The sequence below is a fragment of the Molossus molossus genome, unplaced genomic scaffold, assembly GCF_014108415.1.
Source record: "Molossus molossus isolate mMolMol1 unplaced genomic scaffold, mMolMol1.p scaffold_m16_p_5, whole genome shotgun sequence".
NCBI lineage: Eukaryota > Metazoa > Chordata > Mammalia > Chiroptera > Molossidae > Molossus > Molossus molossus.
Window position 1 is genome coordinate 33442960 of NW_023425388.1, and position 8371 is coordinate 33451330.

Sequence of the window (8371 nt, forward strand, 5' to 3'; positions counted from 1 at the left end):
GAACAGTCAAATAAAAACTAAACAAACAAACAAAACATTTTAAAACCTCAATTAAAACCTATAGTAGCCAGTCTTGCCAGTGTGCTTCAGTGGTTGAGCATCAACTTATGCACAAAGAAGTTGCTAGTTTGATTCCTGGTCAGGACACATGCCCAGGTTGTGGGCCAAATCCCCAGTGGGGACATGAAGGAGGTGGCCAGTCAATGTTCTCTCTCATCGATGTTTCTGTCTCTCTCCCTCTCACTTCCTCTTGCTCTAAAAATCAATAAAGAAAGAAAAAAAACTTGTAGTAACCAAGGATACATAGGATCAGGGGTTATTATTCAAAATATATAAAGTACTCATACAACTCAACATTTTTAACCCAATTAAAAAATGGGCAGAGGACCTGAATAGACACTTTTCCAAAGAGGATATACAAATGGCCAAAAGACATGAAAAAATGCTCAATGTCACTAATCATCAGAGAGATGCAAATTAAAATGACTATGAGGTATCATCTCACACCTGCCAGAATGGCTACCATCAAAAATTCATCAAACAACAAATGCTGGAGAGGATGTGGAGAAAAGGGGACTCTAGTACACTGCTGGTGGGAATGCAGACTGGTGCAGCACTATGGAAAACAATATGGAGTTTCCTCAAAAAATTAAAAATTGAACTGCCATTTGATCCAGTGATCCCACTTCTAGGAATATATCCTAAGAAGCCTGAAACACCAGTCAGAAAAAATATATGCAACCTTGTGTTCATAGCAATATTATTTACAATAGCTAAGATCTGGAAATAGCCCAAGTATCCATCAGCAGATAAATGGATAAAAAAGCTGTGGTACATTTACACAATGGAATAGTATGCAGCTATAATAAAGAAAGATCTCTTACCCTTTGAGATGATATGAAGGGATCTGGAGAGTATTATGCTAAGTGTAATAAGCCAGTTAGAGAAAGATAAGTATCATCTGATGTCACTTATTTTTGGAATATAATGAACAAAATAAGCTGACGAAAAAAATAAATCCAGAGACATGGAAGCATGGAATAGACTGATGAATCTCAGAGGGTAGGGAGTGGATGGGAAGAGATTAACCAAAGAATCCATGTGCATATATGCATAACCCATGGACACAGACAACAGTGCAGTGAAGAGGCAGGGAGGAAGTAGGGACAAGAGTGTCAATGGAGGAAAAAAAGAAGCGCATCTCTAATACTTTCAACAATAAAGATTTTTTTTAAAACTTGTAGTGAAAGCAATTAAACGTACTTTTAAAAAAAGGTGAGTTGGTGCATATTGTAGTTTATTTTTCTTTTATTCTCTATAATGGGCATACAAATAAATTTACATAGGGAATGATGTAACACTATCCTCATAAAGCAATTTAAAAAATTTATTTTTGGTAAAAATGTCAAAGAATTATAGAAATTTATTGAGAAAATCAAAGAAATGTGATAAATTGTAGCATATATAGAAGGAAATGTATAGTGGGATTTTGATTATTACTATAATAGTGGTTTAATTTACAAATATGCTATACAATATTATAAAATAATACAATAGCAAATTTTTTCAGCAATCTGTTTTTTTAAATGTTTTTATGAAAGGCTAAATATAAAAAACTAGCTAACCATGTTAAAGCAAAACTTGCAAGTGTATAAAAATGGAAATTTTTTAAAAACCACATTCAGGGTATTGTTTGTAAAGTTTTCAGCTAATTGGTTTATTTCCACTCTTTCATTGTGAACTATTATGATTAGGATAGATTATTGCACACAATGTTATGTATTAGGAGTGATAAGTTTAGTTCAATTTTTGTTCTACAATTTGTAGAAAAACCCATACCTTTCGAATTAATAAAAAATAATCTGTTAAAATTATATCCATACTTAAATTTAACTTACAAAACATTTTGAAATATTAATACTAATTTTTCTAAAAGACTGTTTTCTGGCTAAAGTGTTGTATGTTTCAATATAATTTTTCATTTATTTTATGACCTATTTAGAACTCCCAGAAATGAAATGAATCCTTAATATTTATTCTTGTTAGAGTTAGACTGTCTAGGTTGTAGTTTTGGTTCTAATTCTTACCAAATGTTGACCTTGGACAAATTATTTCATATCCGCAAGCTATAATTACCTTATCTGTAAAACTGGTATAATATCATCTACTTCATGCTATTTTTTGAAGGTTAAATTACTTAATGTATGCAAAGCACTTAGAAGAATACCTGGTACAGCCCAGCCAGTGTGGCTCACTGGTTGAGCACCTACCCATGAACCAAGAGGTCGCCAGTTCGATTCCCAGTCAGGGCACATGGCAAGGTTGTGGGCCCAATCCCTGGGGGGTGGGATGAAGAAGGCAGCCAGTTGATGTTCTCTCTCATCAATGTTTCTCTTTTTCTCTCTCTAAACATCTCAATAAAGGAAAAAATTTTTTTCTTTTAAAAGAGAAAAATACCTGGTACAAAATAAGTGCTAAAACTTCTAGCTATTTTTTCTTACTATTATTTATAGGCCTGAGCATTTCAATGAGTCATTAAAATAAAATGCCCTGAATATTGTTTTAAGCAACACGCTATTCCCCAGTACTTCAAATGCAAGCTGTGCCGGGACCAGACACAAATCCCATGCACTATTTTCAGCAGAATACTGTTAGCAATTTAGTGAGTTCTACTGTGCTTGTTTTACTGTGATGTTAACTTATGTTTTTTATCCTAATTACTGATTTGAGCAAATATAACACTTGGAGGTAATCAGTGTTGACATTATGAATATAGGACTCAGATATTTATGAACTATCACTGAAAGCTTAAGGAAAACTGAATCTGCTCAAGAAAGAATAATATACAATGGAGTAAGGACAGTCTCTTCAATAAAAGGTGTCAAAAAAATTGGACTGGTACACCCCAAAAAAGAAACTAGACCACCTCCATATACACATGAGAATAAACTCAAAATGAGTTAAACTTAAATGTAAGTTGCTAAACCATAAAAACATAGAAGAAAACATGGGCAATAATATCTTAGACATTTCTTGTAGCAATATTTTTTCTTATATATTCCTTTGGGCAAAGGAAATAAAATATATGAACATGAAAAGCTTCTGCATAGCCAAGGAAATCATCAACAAAATGAAAAGACACATTACTGAGTGGGAGAACACATTTGCCACTGATACATCTGATAAGGAGTTAGTATCAAAATTTAAAATGAATTTCTATATTTTTTAACACCAAGAAAACAAGCAATCCAATTAAGAAATGGGTGAAGGACCTGAATAGACATTTCTCCAAAGAGGACATACAGACGGGCAGGTAGACATATGAAAAGATGCTCAACGTCACTAATCATCAGAGGGATGCAAATTAAAACCAGAATGAGATATCACTTTATGCTCTCAGAATATCTATCATCAATAAACCAATAAATCAACAAACAACAAATACTGGCAAGGATGTGGAGAAAAGGGAAGCCTTGTGCACTGTTGGTGGGAATGCAGAATAGTGCAGCCACTGTGGAAAACAGTAGGGAGTTTGCTCAGAAACTTAAAAATGGAACTGCTTTATGACCCAGTGACTTAACTTCTAGGAATACATCTGAAGAAACCCGAAATACTAATTCAGAAGAATTATGAACACTTATGTTCACTGCAGCATTCTTTACAATAGCCAAGATTTGGAAGTAGCCCAAAGGCTCATCAGTAGATGAGTGGATAAAAAAAAACAGAAGTACATTTAAATGGTGGAATACTACTTGGCCATAAAAAAGAATTAAATTTTAACATTTCTAACAGCATGGATGGACCTGGAGAGTATTATGCTAAGTGCAGTCAGAGAAAGACAAATAGCATATGATCTCATTTATATGTGGAATCTAATAAACAAAGTAAACTAACAAAATATAAAGACTCATAGATACAAAGAACAGATTGACAGCTGTCAGAGAAGTGAGGGTTTGAGGGGCTGGGTGATAAAGATAAAGGGGGAAAAAAAGAACAAAGGCAACAGTACGTTGATTGCCAGAGGGAAAGGGGGTTGGGGGAGGTAAAAATGGAATAAATGTTGATGGAAAGGGACTTGACTTTGGGTGATGAAAGCACAATGCATTATGTAGATGATATTGTGAAGGACAGACAGTAGGGCAATAAAACGAAAGAACATACAGCTAAAGTACTGTGAAAACTTGTAGTTAAAAATTTCCCACTTGGTAGACCTTGCCCTGGACCCACAGAGGATTACAGGAACTAGGTAGGAGCTCTCCATCTAAAAATGACTCAGTGAAACAAGCCATGGATACAGCTGACGTGGTTTCAGGAAACACATCTGAGAATCCACTACTGCTCTCGGCGCATTACAGGAACTAGGTAGGAGGGAGATGGGCATCCGCCGGAGCTGACCACTATTTTGTGCAAATAGAACTGCTTATCCCTCAGACATAACGGCTAACTGCAGATATCTGCTTCTGTACATGCTTGCTTGCTCACAGACTCTTAGCCCAATTTCTTAACACGGGCTAAGAAAACTATATAAGCAACCCAGCCCCTGAGCTCATGGCTGCTCTCTCCTCTGAGTAGGACGGGACAGTTGCCGCACGGCTAATAAAGCGCTCTTAATTTGAACCCAGTTTGGAGTCTGAGTATGGTCTGACTCGTTGGTCTACAACAATATGTTTAGAGTTGTACACTTGAAACCTGTATGGATTTATTAACCAAAGTCACCTCAATAAGTTCAATTAAAAAATAATATTAAACATGGGACAAGTAAACAGAGTGATGCTGAACCCAGCCAATAATCAAGAAAGAGGGGCTGGTGGAAGGAAAGGGGTTTATTGGCAGCAAGAGAAGACAGTGGACTCTGGTCACAAAGACCATCTTCATGATTAGACAGGGGCAGGGTTTTTGGAAGGAGGGAGGAGGAAGCAAAAACAAACAACAATGAAGTCAAGAGGAGGGGTTTGAGAGTTGTCTGTGGAGGAAACTAGTCTGTGTAAGCAAACACAGTCTGTTCAAATAACTAAAGGTCGGCAAATATCTCCAGGCTGGACCGTCCCAAGGTTGAAGTCTGCTTCTTTTGAACTTGGTTCCTGGAATTCTAACAAACTGACTGTTTATCTGTAGTCATGTATTAGTTAGCAGACCATTATTTACAAAAATAATGTTAAAAGAATGGCAGGATGGGTTACAGGAGGAATTTAGCAAAACAGCACAGAAAAAGTACTGGATTTGGAATTTAAATACACAGCTTTAAATCTTGCTTGTGACATCTGTGTACCATTCACTTAATTTTGTCATCTTATTGGGCTGGAAAATGCAGGTAATAACATATATTTTCTAAATATTTTGAATATGCAATGAGTTGATTCCTGAAAAATTAGTCTAGAAGTTGTGTTGAGGTTATTGTTATAGAAGAGTGATCATTAAGTCTTTTCTTACTTAGAGGTGAAACTAAAATCTGTGTGATATTTTTCACGAGAAATCTTACAAAAATAGGACTTTATTCTTTCAATAAAACTGAAAAGAACTTAAAGACTAAACTCAGTTAGGATAATCGCACAAGGGAAAACCAGATATTATGATAAATCTCTGCCAAATAAAGTTTGGATGAAATTGAAAGATGACTTTAAGAATATGTGTGTATGTGTATGTACTAGCTTTTCTGACTTCCCAACAAGAAAGTAAAGGAAACAGAAGAACCATTCATCAATTATACTTTCTGAATTACAAGGTTCAAGACTATGATGGAGAAGTATAGGACACCCAGAGGGAACTAAATAGCAGATGAGACATTTTATTTTTTATTATGTAACAATTTCTTTTTTTTTTTAAACATACACATTTAACTTAATTTATCATTGTCATTTAAAGCTTGATTTTATAAAACACATAAAGACCTTAAGAGTTCTGTATTACCAGAATTTAAACATCAGAAATAGGGACAGCTTTGCAGGTGTAAATTATATACATTAAAATCAAATAAATGGAGATCGTTTTCAACATGGAAACTATACAAATTAAATAAATGGCAAAAGAATCTCCTAGAAATATTTTGTGATTGTGGATTATCAGTTACTTTAGGACTAAACAAAGATTCTGAATATTCAGACTTTTTTTGCTGTTTCACTTCACCTATACTCTGAGTCAAGCTACTTGACCAAGAGGTCTGGTGTAGGAAGGCATTTCGCTTTATGGCAAAAGTTTTCCATCTCCAGTTACCACCTTCAAAGGGATTGGCAGTGCTTTTGTAGTCTGCTAATTCCCTTTGAACAGTGTGCAAAAATGACATCAATCCTATGGAAAGCCAAACAGGTACCAAAAAATGGAACGCCACGCGCAGGTCAGTCAAGTATACAGTAAAGCTCTCCATCTAAAAATGACTTGGTGAAACAAGCCATGGATACAGCTGACATGGTTTCAGGAAACACGTCTGAGAATCCACTACTGCCCTCGGCGCACCCTCAGTCACGGGCAGGGATTTTGTAGGCCCACCATGCGGTTACTTTGTGGATCGCAGTAGTGAAGGAACACAGTAGGACTTGCTCAGAACTGGTAATGGACTGTGATCCTGACTCTTCCCACTTTCCAGGTACAACCAAATCTTTGTGTAGCTCAGCAGATCGAATGAACAGGAAACTTCCAGCAGAGGCAGAGGTGTCATGGTAGCTGTGATCTGTCTGATCACTGAGCAGCTTTCATCTTGGATAGCATTGCGAGACTTTTCTCGGGATGCACTGTCATCTTCGGCAGTTTTGTCACACTCAGTAGCAAACTGCCATCTCTCGAGGACCTCCCCACTTTCAGTGTTCGAGATGACTACCACCAGTTTCTGCACTGAACACTTGTACCACCAATCTTGCAATTGTTCCACCACATTCTTTAGGTATTTTATCAGGTCAGGGTTGGTGGTTACAAGCAGGTGAGTCCATATTTCTGCACTCGAGTAAAGGGAAACATGATTTTTGACTTGACAGCTGCTGACCCAAGTCAAGGAATCAGAGATATAAAATAGTAAACACTAGCCTGGCCTGCGTGGTTCAGGGGATTGAGCATAGTCTCTTAGACTAAGAGGTCTCAGTTTGATTCCCAGTCAGGGCACATGCCCGGGTTGCAGTCTCCATCCCCAGTGGGTGGCGTGCAGGAGGCAGCCAGTAGATGTTTCTCTCCCACATGGATGTTTCTATCTCTCTCTCCCTTCCTCTGTCTCTAAAAAATCAATTAAAAAATAGTAAACACTTAAGTATCAAGTAGAACCTTGCTAAAAGTATCTCATAGAGAACTGAGCATGAAGGAATGCTGAAAACCAAGGAAGATATAAGTTCAAGGCAAAAATCGGTGGGTGGGTGCTTTTGAAAATACTCCTGAAACCTGGCCTGTCTGGCTCAGTGCTTGGAGCATCAACCCTTGAACCAAAGGGTTGTGGGTTTGATTCTCAGTCAAGGGCACGTACCTGGTTGCAGGTTTGATCCCCGGCCCCAATCAGGGTCTTGCAGGAGGCAACCAGTCTGTTTCTCTCTCTCTCCTCTCACCCCCCTTCCACTCTGTCTAAAAATCATTGAAAAAATATCCTCCGTGAGGGTTAAAAATAAAAATAAATGTTTAAAAAAATAATAAAATAAAAATAAAAACATTCCTGAATTGTTAGCTGCTCTAAATAATTCCCTTTGCCCCTCTCAACAACATGCTTAAATTGTTGAACCACCTAGAACTTGATTTCATTGAGAAGCTACTACGGCAAAGTATTAGTGAGTGTTCTCCAGACCAAGGAAGCCAACTAGATGTGAATTATAGAGAGATTTACTTGGAAAAATTTGTTCACACCATTGTGGACACTTGGTGAATCCAAAGCATAATGAGGTAAGCTGGAGGGCTGGAGACAGAAGAGTTGCAGTCCTGGTCCAAAGACAGTCAGGTGGAGAATCTCTTCTTGCTTAGGGGAGGTCGGTATTGTTTTATTAAGGCCTTCAACTGGTTGAATGAGGCCCACACATGTCATGGAAGACTGGCTTTACTCAAAAAGTTCACCTGTATAAATGAAGATGGATAAGTGTTGAAGATGAGTCACAGGGACTGATACACTGCTGGTGGAAGTGTACTTGGAAACAACGGTATGGGAAGCAGCCTCATAGCAAACATGGTCGAGAATGTTGATAGGAGCGTTCATAACAGTGAAAACCTAGAAACAACTCTATTGCCCATCAGCAGGAGAGCAGATTATCAAACTATAGTATACTCATGCGATGGACTATTTAACAGCATTTATAAATTGAACCATAGCAATGTTTCAAAGTATGAACGAATCTTAGAAATGAAATATGAAGTTCAAAATTATCTTCACATGTTTATTATTTTATAACCTTTTTGTGCTGCAAATGTACAT

At 37.1% G+C, this 8371-nt stretch overlaps 1 pseudogene; it reads right to left on the reverse strand.

The window, feature by feature from the left end:
- Nucleotides 1-6452: 6452 nt before the first annotated feature.
- LOC118616910 lies at nucleotides 6453-6948 on the reverse strand (annotated as a pseudogene).
- Between the last annotated feature and the right edge of the window lie 1423 nt (nucleotides 6949-8371).